Source organism: Phacochoerus africanus, chromosome 11 (assembly GCF_016906955.1).
Source record: "Phacochoerus africanus isolate WHEZ1 chromosome 11, ROS_Pafr_v1, whole genome shotgun sequence".
In the NCBI taxonomy this organism is placed as follows: domain Eukaryota; kingdom Metazoa; phylum Chordata; class Mammalia; order Artiodactyla; family Suidae; genus Phacochoerus; species Phacochoerus africanus.
In genome coordinates this window covers 30431604-30443151 of record NC_062554.1, presented here as the reverse complement: position 1 = coordinate 30443151, position 11548 = coordinate 30431604, and positions in this window count along the sequence as shown.

Genomic DNA, 11548 nt, shown 5'->3' with positions numbered 1-11548 from the left:
CAAGGAAGAATTTGCTGCTCACTTTCAAGGAGCACAGTAAGCTGATGACATCTAGATGTTACTACCCTCAGAATCTTCGGTTTTGAGCTAAGGCCATGTCTTTCTTGGGAAGCCCTTAGCCAGTGACTGAGTATGGTGGGATATAGGGCTGGGACATTTCTCTCTGAGACAGTTCTTTAATGAGAACCTTTGGTCTGGAGGTATGTATTGGGATGGCCAACGCCATGGTTCTCAACAAAAGGTGACTTTGTTCCTAAGAAACATTTGGGGCTATCTGGGAGATACTTTTTTGTTGTCACAACTGTGGGTTTGCTACTGTCATGTAGTGAAAAGGCATGCTGATAAATATTATACATTTCATGGGACAGCTCTTGGCAACAAAGGATTACTACGTTCAAAATTTCAATACTGCTAATGTTAAGAAACCCTAACCCAGACTTCATCATCTCTGATCTTAGTCTGAGGATCTCCCTGCCCAATCCTGCTTCCTCTTCCTTTTCTTCTGCAAGTGTCAGAGCTGTGAGGTGGTCCAGGGCTTTTCTTCTACACTGTGCTCCACTTCCTCTTTGTCTTTTCATGTGTTAACTCCTCTCCGCATTTCTAATTCAGTAGAAGAGTCTGATTTCTGGAGTGTCCAACTGACACCCTTTAACAACATTTACTGACCATCATAGTTACCAGTGCTTGGTGCTTAGAAAGAAATGTAAACAAAATAGGAGAAAGAAAGTCTATTCAGCAAGCATTGCTGGGAAACCTGGACAGCTGCATGCAAAGCAATGAAACTAGAACACACCCTCACACCATGCACAAAAATAAACTCCAAATGGCTGAAAGACTTAAATATACGACAGGACACCATCCAACTCCTAGAAGAAAACATAGGCAAAACACTCTCTGACATCAACATCATGAATATTTTCTCAGGTCAGTCTCCCAAAGCAATCGAAATTAGAGCAAAAATAAACCCATGGGACCTCATCAAACTGAAAAGCTTTTGCACAGCAAAGGAAACCCAAAAGAAACCAAAAAGACAACTTACAGAATGGGAGAAAATAGTTTCAAATGATGCAACTGACAAGGGCTTAATCTCTAGAATATATAAACAACTTATACAACCCAGCAGCAAAAAAGCCAATCAATCAATGGAAAAATGGGCAAAAGACCTGAATAGACTGTTCTCCAAAGAAGATATACAGATGGCCAACAAACATGAAAAAATGCTCAACATCGCTGATTATAAGAGAAATGCAAATCAAAACTACCACTAGATAGCACCTCACACCAGTCAGAATGGCCCTCATTAATAAATCCACAAATAACAAGTGCTGGAGGGGGTGTGGAGAAAAGGGAACCCTCCTACACTGTTGGTGGGAATGTAAACTGGTACAGCCACGATGGAGAACAGTTTGGAGATACCTTAGAAATCTATACATAGAACTTCCATATGACCCCACAATCCCACTCTTGGGCATCTATCCGGACAAAACTCTACTTAAAAGAGACACACGCACCCGCATGTTCATTGCAGCACTATTCACAATAGCCAGGACATGGAAACAACCCAAATGTCCATCAACAGGTGATTGGATTCGGAAGAGGTGGTATATATACACAATGGAATACTACTCAGCCATAAAAAAGAATGACATCATGCCATTTGCAGCAACATGGATGGAGCTAGAGAATCTCATACTGAGTGAAATGAGTCAGAAAGACAAAGACAAATACCATATGATATCACTTATAACTGGAATCTAATATCCAGCACAAATGAACATCTCCTCAGAAAAGAAAATCATGGACTTGGAGAAGAGACTTGTGGCTGCCTGATGGGAGGGGGAGGGAGTGGGAGGGATCGGGAGCTTGGGCTTATCAGACACAACTTAGAATAGATTTACAAGGAGATCCTGCTGAGTAGCATTGAGAACTTTGTCTAGATACCCATGTTGCAACAGAAGAAAGGCTGGGGGAAAAATGTAATTGTAATGTATACATGTAAGGATAACCTGACCCCCTTGCTGTACAGTGGGAAAAAAATAATAATAAATAATTTAAAAAAAAGAAGAAACAAAATAGGAGCAGTAACGCTAGGAGCCCATGATTTGGCAGACAGAAATCTCCATAACATAAAATATAATAAATATTATATAAAAAGGCAATGGAAGTTCCACACTATTGAAACATTTTCAGGCATGTGTGCAGTGCACATTAAGGAATTAATCAGTACGTAGTTCATCCTTAACATCTTAGCCCTTAAATCTTCCAGTTTAGGGACAGAGTTAATCCTCAAGCATGGAATTGACATGATTCTTCAGATGCAATCAAGCAGCATCTGTGAGCAGATGAGAGGTAAAAGTCCAAGAAGGGAGGGAGATCCTGACATAGAACTACACATAAATAGGCATTGCTTTTGCTTAAGACCAAAACTGATTATTTTAAAATAGATTTATTGGCACTCCATGGGCTACAGAATGAAATTTCTACTGCCTCATGTGCTTTTCAGGATCCTTCCAAATTAGTTATAATTTGTCATTCCAGGCTTGCGTTACATATCTTTCCCACACACCCATTCATTCTTCATTGAGCACCTGAGAATCTATCATATACCAAGGATCTGTGCTAGGCAATATTGATTTAATAGTGAACAAAATGGAGATAGCCAAGCTTAAGGTTGCTTATAGCCACTGAGCATCACTTGCCTCTTTTAAGCTTACTGTGCTTTATGCTTTTTCTTTGTCCATGCTCCTACCTAAGACTATAATTCCTTTAGATCTCCCTAGTCTGATGACTTTTTTTCTATACTTCAAGTATTGCATATTTCAAAAAAGTTGAATGTTGACTTCAACATTCATTGAGCACTTTGTTGTGCTTTTGTTGACCTTTGAATAGTCTGGCAACTGTTTGTCTCCTGATCACTTGTGAACACCCTGAAGGTGATGAGTCATATCTTGGCTATACTTGCTTCCCAAGCACCCAGAAAAGGGCTTGGCATAGTTAGGCACTCAATAAATTACCACATGTGACATATTTATTATCAAATTGTCAACAAGCAAACAATAACAAAAATCTTAATGCAAAACTTGCACTGTATAAACTTTTTTTCCTTTCTTTTTTGGGGTCTTGACAACTCAACACATATTTAATCATCATTAGTTCTAGAACATTTCTCTCTGCTATGATTACTCCTTTATTTGCTCAGTAAAGAAGCTTCCCTACTTTTCAGACCTCTTGTCTAGACAATTTGTTTTTCCTAATATCTATCAAAGCAAGCTATTTCACTCAAGAACAAAGCATGCTGAGGAGAAGGGTACTTGTAGGACAGGCTCACTTTTTGTTAGATGAATTGGAAGAATGAAGACTCTAACCAAAGCAAATTCAACAGCTGTGCATATACCGTGTGTAATTACTTCAACACTGTACCAAGAAAGAGCATCTAATATTATATCTTGTATGTGCTATTTCATACTGCTCTTTACTCAAAACAAACTTATAAATCATCTAATTCTCATCTAACAGTAGTAAGCTGTGTGAAGGTATGAGCTTTGGCTCTTGAATTGAGAAAACTGAATATAAAATTGTAATGGAGTTTTATAGCCAATATTCCTTTGATTTTATGTTTTTTTGTTATATTCTTGCTTAACTATTAAACTATTTTGATTTCTGGGGGAGGCAAAATGGTAGAAGAGTAAGAGGACATGCTCAACCTCTCCCACAAACACATTAAAAAAAAAAAAACACATCTCCATGTAAAACAACTCACACAGAACATCAACTGAATGCTGGCAGACGAACTTAAATCTCCAAAAAAGACAACAAACTCTTGACATAACTGGGTAGAACAAAAGAGAGAGAGAGAAAAGGAAACAGGACTGGACTAGCATTCCCAGAGGGAGCTGTGAAGGGGAAAGGGAACCCACACCCTGACCAAACCTGTGGAAAGGTCAGCTGAGTCAAAGGGATCTCCAGGACACCAAGAAAAGCACAGCAGCAGGTTTGAGAACTGAAAAGCAGAGTGAGAGACACACAGATCATCTGAACCACTGACACAGACACCACAGCCTGAGACACTAGGGTGGGGGCTTGGCACTGAGACTTAGGCTCCAGAGAAAAAGAAAAACACAAGCAAGATGAAGCTCAGAAACCATTTCCAGTTAAAGCAACAGGAGAATTCACCTAAAGCAATCAACAATGAAACAGACCTCTGCAGTATGACAGACATTGAGTTCAAAAGGGAGATAGTGAAAATACTGAAGGAATTAAGAGGGGATCTGAACAGTAATGCAGATTCCCTCAGAAAGGAACTAGAAAATATAAGGAGGAGCCAAGAAAAACTATAAAATTCATTTGCAGAGATACAAACTGAGATAAAGGCAATAAAGACCAGAACGAATAATGCAGAGGAACGAATTAGTGACATGGAAGATAGAATAATGGAAATCATCCAAACAGAACAGTAGAGAGAAAACCAAATGAAAAAACATGAAAGCAATATAAGAGGCCTACAGGATAATATAAAGTGGGCCAATCTATGCATAATAGGAATTCCAGAAGGAGAAGAAAAAGAAAAGGGGATTTGAAGATATATTTGAAGAAATTATGGCTGAAAACTTTCCAAATCTAAAGGATACTGATATTAAGATACAGGAAGCACAGAGGGCCCCAAACAAGTTGAACCCAAACAGGCCCACACCAAGACATATTACAATAAAAATGGCAAAAGCTAAGGATAAATAAAGGATTCCAAAAGCAGCAAGAGAAAAAGCAAAGTGTTAATCATACAGAAACCCCAATAAGGCTATCTGCTGATTTCTCTACAGAAACACTACAGGAGGCCAGGAGGGAGTGGCAAGATATATTTAAAGCACTGAAAGTAAAAAATCTGCAACCTAGAATACTCTATCCAGCAAGAATATCATTTAAAATAGAAGGGGAAATAAAGAATTTCTCCAACAAACAAAAGCTAAGAGAGTGCAGCAGTACGAAACCCATTCTAAAAGAAATACTGAAAGGGCTTCTCTAAATTAAAAAAAAAAAAAGAGGAAGAACTAGGATAGAGGAAACCACAATTGGAAAGCAGTCACTTAAATAAGCCAGCATACAGATCTAAACATGAAGATGTTAAGAAGAAGAAGACGACGACGACAACATCAAAATCATAAAATGTGGGCAAGAGAAGTAAGAAAAAATAGATTCTTTTTTTTTATTTTAATGATGTGTTTGAGCCTATATGACTATCAGGCTAAAGCAAACAGATATAGGAAGGGGTTAAAATACTTAAAAAACAGGGCAACCACAAATCAAAACTGAACATTACATTCATAAAAACTGAAAAGTACTTAAGCATAAAATAAATGGAAACCATCCAACCAAAAAAAGAAAGGAAGAATGGAGAAACATAGAATCAACTGGAAAGCAAGGTTTAAAATGGCAATAAATAAACATCTATCAATTATCACCTTAAATATCAATGGACCGAATGCTCCAATCAAAAGACACAGAGTGGCAGATTGGATAAAAAAGCAAAAACCTTCAAATGCTGCCTATAAGAAACTCACCTTAGAGCAAAGGACACATATAGATTGAAAGTGAGCGGATGGGAAAAGATATTTCATGCCAATGGACAAGACAGGAAAGCAGGAGTTGCAATACTCATATCAGACAAAATAGACTTTAAAACGAAGGCCATAAAGAGAGACAAAGAAGGACACCTTTTAATGGTTAAAGGATCCATTCAAGAAAAGGATATTACAATTGTCAATATATATGCCCCTAATATAGGAGCACCCAGATATCTACAACAAATACTAACAGACGTAAAAAGAGAAATTGATGGGAATACAATCATAGTAGGAGAATTTAGCACCCCAATCACATCAATGGACAGATCCTCTAGACAGAAAATCAATAAAACAACACAGATCCTAAAGGACACAATAGAAAAGTTAAACTTAATTGACATTTTCAGGACATTACATCCAAAAAAATCAGAATATACATTCTTCTCAAGTGCACATGGAACATTCTCAAGAATTGATCACATATTGGGGCACAAAGCTAACTTCAATAAATTTAGGAGCATAGAAATTATCTCAAGTATCTTCTCTGACCACAATGGCATGAAACTAGAAATCAACCACAGGAAAAGAAATGAGAAAAAACCTACTACATGGAGACTAAACAACATGCTACTAAAAAACCCATTGGTCAATTAGGAAATCAAAAGGAAATTAAAAAAAAATACCTCAAGACAAATTATAATGACACTACCACTCAAAACCCATGGGATGCTGCAAAAGCAGTGCTCAGAGGGAAGTTCATAGCAATACAGGCCTTCCTCAAAAGAGAAAAATCTCAAATCGACAACTTGACCCAACATTCAAATGAATTAGAAAAAGAACAAACAAAACCTAAGGTCAGCAAAAGGAAGGAAATCACAAAGATCAAAGAGGAAATCAATAAAATAGAGATTTAAAAAACAATAGAAGAAATCAATAAAACCAAGGGCTGGTTCTTTGAAAAGGTAAATAAAATTGACAAACCTCTACCTAGATTCAGCAAGAAGAGGAGAGAAAAAACCCAAATCAACAAAATAAGAAATGAAAAAGGAGAAGTCAGAACGGATACTATAGAAATACAAAAAACCATGTGAGAATACTATCAACAACTATATGCCAACAAACTTGACAACCTAGAGGAAATGGACAACTTTCTAGAGACTTACAGCCTGCCAAAACTGAATCAAGAAGAAATGGATCAACTGAACAGACTGATCACTAGAAATGAAATTGAATGTGTCATAAAAAACACTCCCTGAAAATAAAAGTCCACGATCAGATGGCTTCACAGGTGAATTCTACCAAACTTACAAAGAGGAACTTATACCCATCCTCCTTAAACCCTTTCAAAAGGTTGAAGAAGGAATACTCCCAAAGACACTCTATGATGCCACCATCACCCTAATTCCAAAATCAGACAAAGATACCACCAAAAAAGAAAACTATCAGGCAATGTCTTTGATGAATATAGACACAAAAATTCTTAACGAAATTTTAGCCAACCGAATCCAACAACATATAAAAAAGATTGATCAACATGACCAGGTGGGATTCATCCCAGGTGCACAAGGATGGTTCAACATACGCAAATCAATCAACATCATATACCACATTGATGAAAGAAAAGTAAAAAAACATATGATCATCTCAATAGATATAGAAAAAGCATCTGACAAAGTCCAACATCCCTTTATGATAAAAATTCTTACCAAAGTGGGTATAGAGGGAACATCCCTTAACATAATCAAAGCCATTTATGACAAACCCTCAGCAAATATAATATTCAATGGAGAAAAGTTGAAAGCCTTCCCACTAAAATCTGGAACAAGACAAGGATGCTCACTCTCACCATTGTTATTCAACATAGTACCGGAAGTCCTAGCCACAGCAATAGGACAAACAAAAGAAATAAAAGGCATCCAAATAGGAAGAGAAGAGGTAAAACTGTCACTGTATGCAGATAACATGATACTCTATATAGAAAACCCTAAGGACTCAACCCCAAAACTACTTGAACTCATTAACAAATTCAGCAAAGTAGCAGGATATAATATTAATATCCAAAAATCAGTTACTAACAATGAAATATTAGAAAGGGAATGCAAAATTACAACACCCTTTAAAATTGCACCACAAAAAAATCAAATACCTCGTAATACACCTGACCAAGGAGGTAAAGGACTTATATCCCGAGAACTATAAAACTTTAATCAAGGAGATTAAAGAAGATGTAAAGAAATGGAAAGTTATCCCATGCTCCTGGGTTGGAAAAATTAATACTATAAAAATGGCCATACTACCCAAAGCAATCTACAGATTCAAAGCAATCCCTGTCAAATTACCCATGACACTTTTCACAGAACTAGAACAAAAAATCCAAAATTTTATATGGAACCAGAAAAAACCAGAATTGCCAAAGTAATCCTGAGAAACAAAAACCAAACACGAGGCATAACTCTCCCAGACTCAAGAAATACTACAAAGCCTGAGGTCATCAAGACAGTGTGGTACTGGTACCAAAACAGACATACAGACAAATGGAACAGAATAGAGAACCCAGAAATGAACCCAGAAATAAACCCAGACATCTATGGTCAATTAATCTTTGACATAGGAGGCAAGAATATAAAATGGGAAAAAGACAGTCTTTTCAGCAAGCACTGATAGGAAACCTGGAGCTGCATGCAAATCAATGAAACTAGAACACACCCTCAAACCATGCACAAAAATAAACTCAAAATGGCTGAAAGACTTAAATATAAGACAAGACACCATCAAATTCCTGGAAGAGAACATAGGAAAACATTCTCTGATATCAACCTTACAAATGTTTTCTCAGGTCAGTCTCCCAAAGCAACAGAAATAAAAGCAAAAATAAACCAATGGGATCTAATCAAACTGACAAGCTTTTGCACAGCAAAGGAAACCAGAAAGAAAACAAAAAGACAACTTACAGAATGGGAGAAAATAGTGTCAAGTGATGCAACTGACAAGGGCTTAATCTCTAAAATATACAAACAAAACATATACAACTTAACAGCAAAAAAGCCAACGACCCAATGAAAAAATGGGCAAAAGACCTGAATAGACATTTCTCCAAGGAAGACAGACAGATAGCCAATAAGCATATGAAAAAATGCTCAACATCCCTAATTATTAGAGAAATGCAAATCAAAACAACCATGAGATACCACCTTACACCAGTCAGAAATGGCCATCATTAATGAGTTCACAAATAACAAATGCTGGAGGAGGTGTGGAGAAAAGGGAACCCTCCTGCACTGTTGGTGGGAATGTAAGCTGATACAACCACTATGGAGAACAGTATGGAGGTACCTTAGAAATCTACACATAGAACTATCATACCACCCAGCAATCCCACTCTTGGGCATATATAGGGACAAAACTTTTCTTAAAAAAGACATATGCACCCACATGTTCATTGCAGTACTATTCACAATAGCCAAACATGGTATCAACCCAAATGTCCATCGACAAAGCATTGGATTCGGAAGATGTGGTATATATCCACAATGGAATACTACTCAGCCATAAAAAAGAATGAAATAATGCCAATTGCAGCAACATGGATGGAACTAGAGACTCTCATACTGAGTGAAGTAAGTCAGAAAGAGAAGGACAAATACCAGATGATATCACTTATATCTGGAATCTAATATAAGGCACAGATGAACCTTTCCACAGAAAAGAAAATCATGGACTTGGAGAATAGATTTGTGGTTACCAAGGGGTAAGGGGAAGGAATGGGGTGGATTTAGAGCTTGGGATTAACAGGTACAGACTATTGCCTCAGGATGGATTAGCAATGGGATCCTGCTGTGTAGTAGTAGGAACTCCGTCAGTCACTTATGATGGAACACATAATGTGAGAAAAAGGAATGTATATATGTATGAGTAACTGGGTCACCATGCTGTAGAGTAGAAAATAAAAGGTAAAAAACAAACAAAAACTATTTTGATTTCTAAAACAGAAAGAGCATCTAAGATTAAAGATAAATTACAAAAGTGAGAATCATGGACCAAACTAGAATCACCCCATCAATATCCAGGACCCATACAGATATCAAAATCAGCAAATACTCAAAAGTCAAATAGTCCATCCTCCATATATATTGTTCTGCATCCGTGGATTCACCCAACTTCAGACTGTACAGCAGTGTAGTATTAACTGAAAAATAATCTGCATATAAGTGAACTCATACAGCTCAAACTTATGTTGTTCACATGACAAGAGTACTAAATTTATAAGCCTAGTTAATGTTTAGAGTAGTGAGGCTCTGGGTGACAAAAAATGATAAAAAACATATAGAACAAAAAATCTCTTTTATGTTGAACATATTTCCTATAAGATTTTAGAAACTTCTAATACTTTTCCTAAGGTGACTATAGCATGAGAGGCATTTGTAATTTTATGGAACAAAAGAAAACCATGAGATTTTGAGAGAACAGATGTTTTATTTCTCAGCTAGACACCTAGTTAGTTGTATAATATTGTTCAAAACTTTTAATCATGCTGAAGTTTAGCTTCTATAAATGAAAGATAATAACTGGCAATAGACATTGCATTAATATTTAAGATACAAATGGTATAAATTAAAGAATCTAGCAATATAGTAAGAAGTTAACATGTTAATTGATCCTAATCTAGCTGTTTTCAACTTAAGGTTTAGGTGTAAGCAGTAATATTTAGAGAGCATTTAGGTTAACAGCTCAAAACCAGTATTGGATACAATCATGATTTGGGCCACAAGAGAGAAAATAAAAACACATGGTCTTGATTTCAAATTAATAAAAATGCATAGCCTCAGAATACTGTCCTTTTAATTTTATGAAATTAGATCTAATAGAAAATTATAGAGTTCCCAATGTGGCCCGATGGAATTGGCATTGTCTTGGCAGCACTATGGTGTGGGTTCGATCCCAGGCCCAGCACAATGAGTTAAAGGATCTGGCATTGCAGCAGCTGTGGTGTAGGCACAACTGTGGCTCAGATCTCGTCCCTGGCCCAGGAACTCATTACGCCACAGGGCAGCCAAAGAAGAAAAGAAAAATTATGTCATAAGCTGTCTTTGAATAACATTTACATCTTAACAAGCAATATTAAATTGTTTTTCAGTTTGTAATGAACTGTGACATTATGATGAAACTTCTTTTCAAACTTATCAATTTAGAATTTATGATCACTTACATTAGACCAGAGACTAAGTTCAAGTTATCTATGAATAAATCTAGCTTGTATCCTAATTCTCTTTCCCTGTAGGTACTGTGATGCTACAAAAGTCAGGAGACATTGTCACTTCTAAAATGACATTATAATATTATAAGGTAAAGTATTAAATAAAACTGTGTATTTGACAATATCTTGAAAGTAAAGCAAATTCGAGAGTTTGTCCTTACTATATTCAGAAGGTTGGGATTAAAGGGAAGAGAGAAGTGTGATTCCTGGCTGAGGTTCAAGGGAAAGAGGAGTTATTTCAGGCTGTACATCTCATCCTGACATATTATTAAGTTAGATTTACTGCCTGGCTCCTGTGCCCTAGTGTGTGTACCCTTTCCTGTGGCCCACAAGATATCCCAAAAGGAATCTTTGGGTTAACCTGGGTTTACCTGCTCCAGGAGAAGACGCCAAACAGTATGTGTATATACACAGATCCTAGCTGTGTCTGCAACCTATACCACAGCTCACAGCAGCACTGGATCCTTTAACCCACCGAGTGAGAAAAGGGATTGAATTCGCATCCTCATGGATACTAGTTGGGTTTGTTAACTCGCTGAATCACAACAGGAACTCCCTCAAACTGTGTATTTCTGAAAGTAAAATAAATTGCTCCCTTGGCATCAGGAAAATTTAGACATTAATATTTCCTGTATAAATTACATTTGCAATTATAACTTTCTGAAGTTACATTAATTTTATTCTGAAGCTGTATACTTTTAGAACAAGAGTACTTATTCTTATGAACAATGGGTAC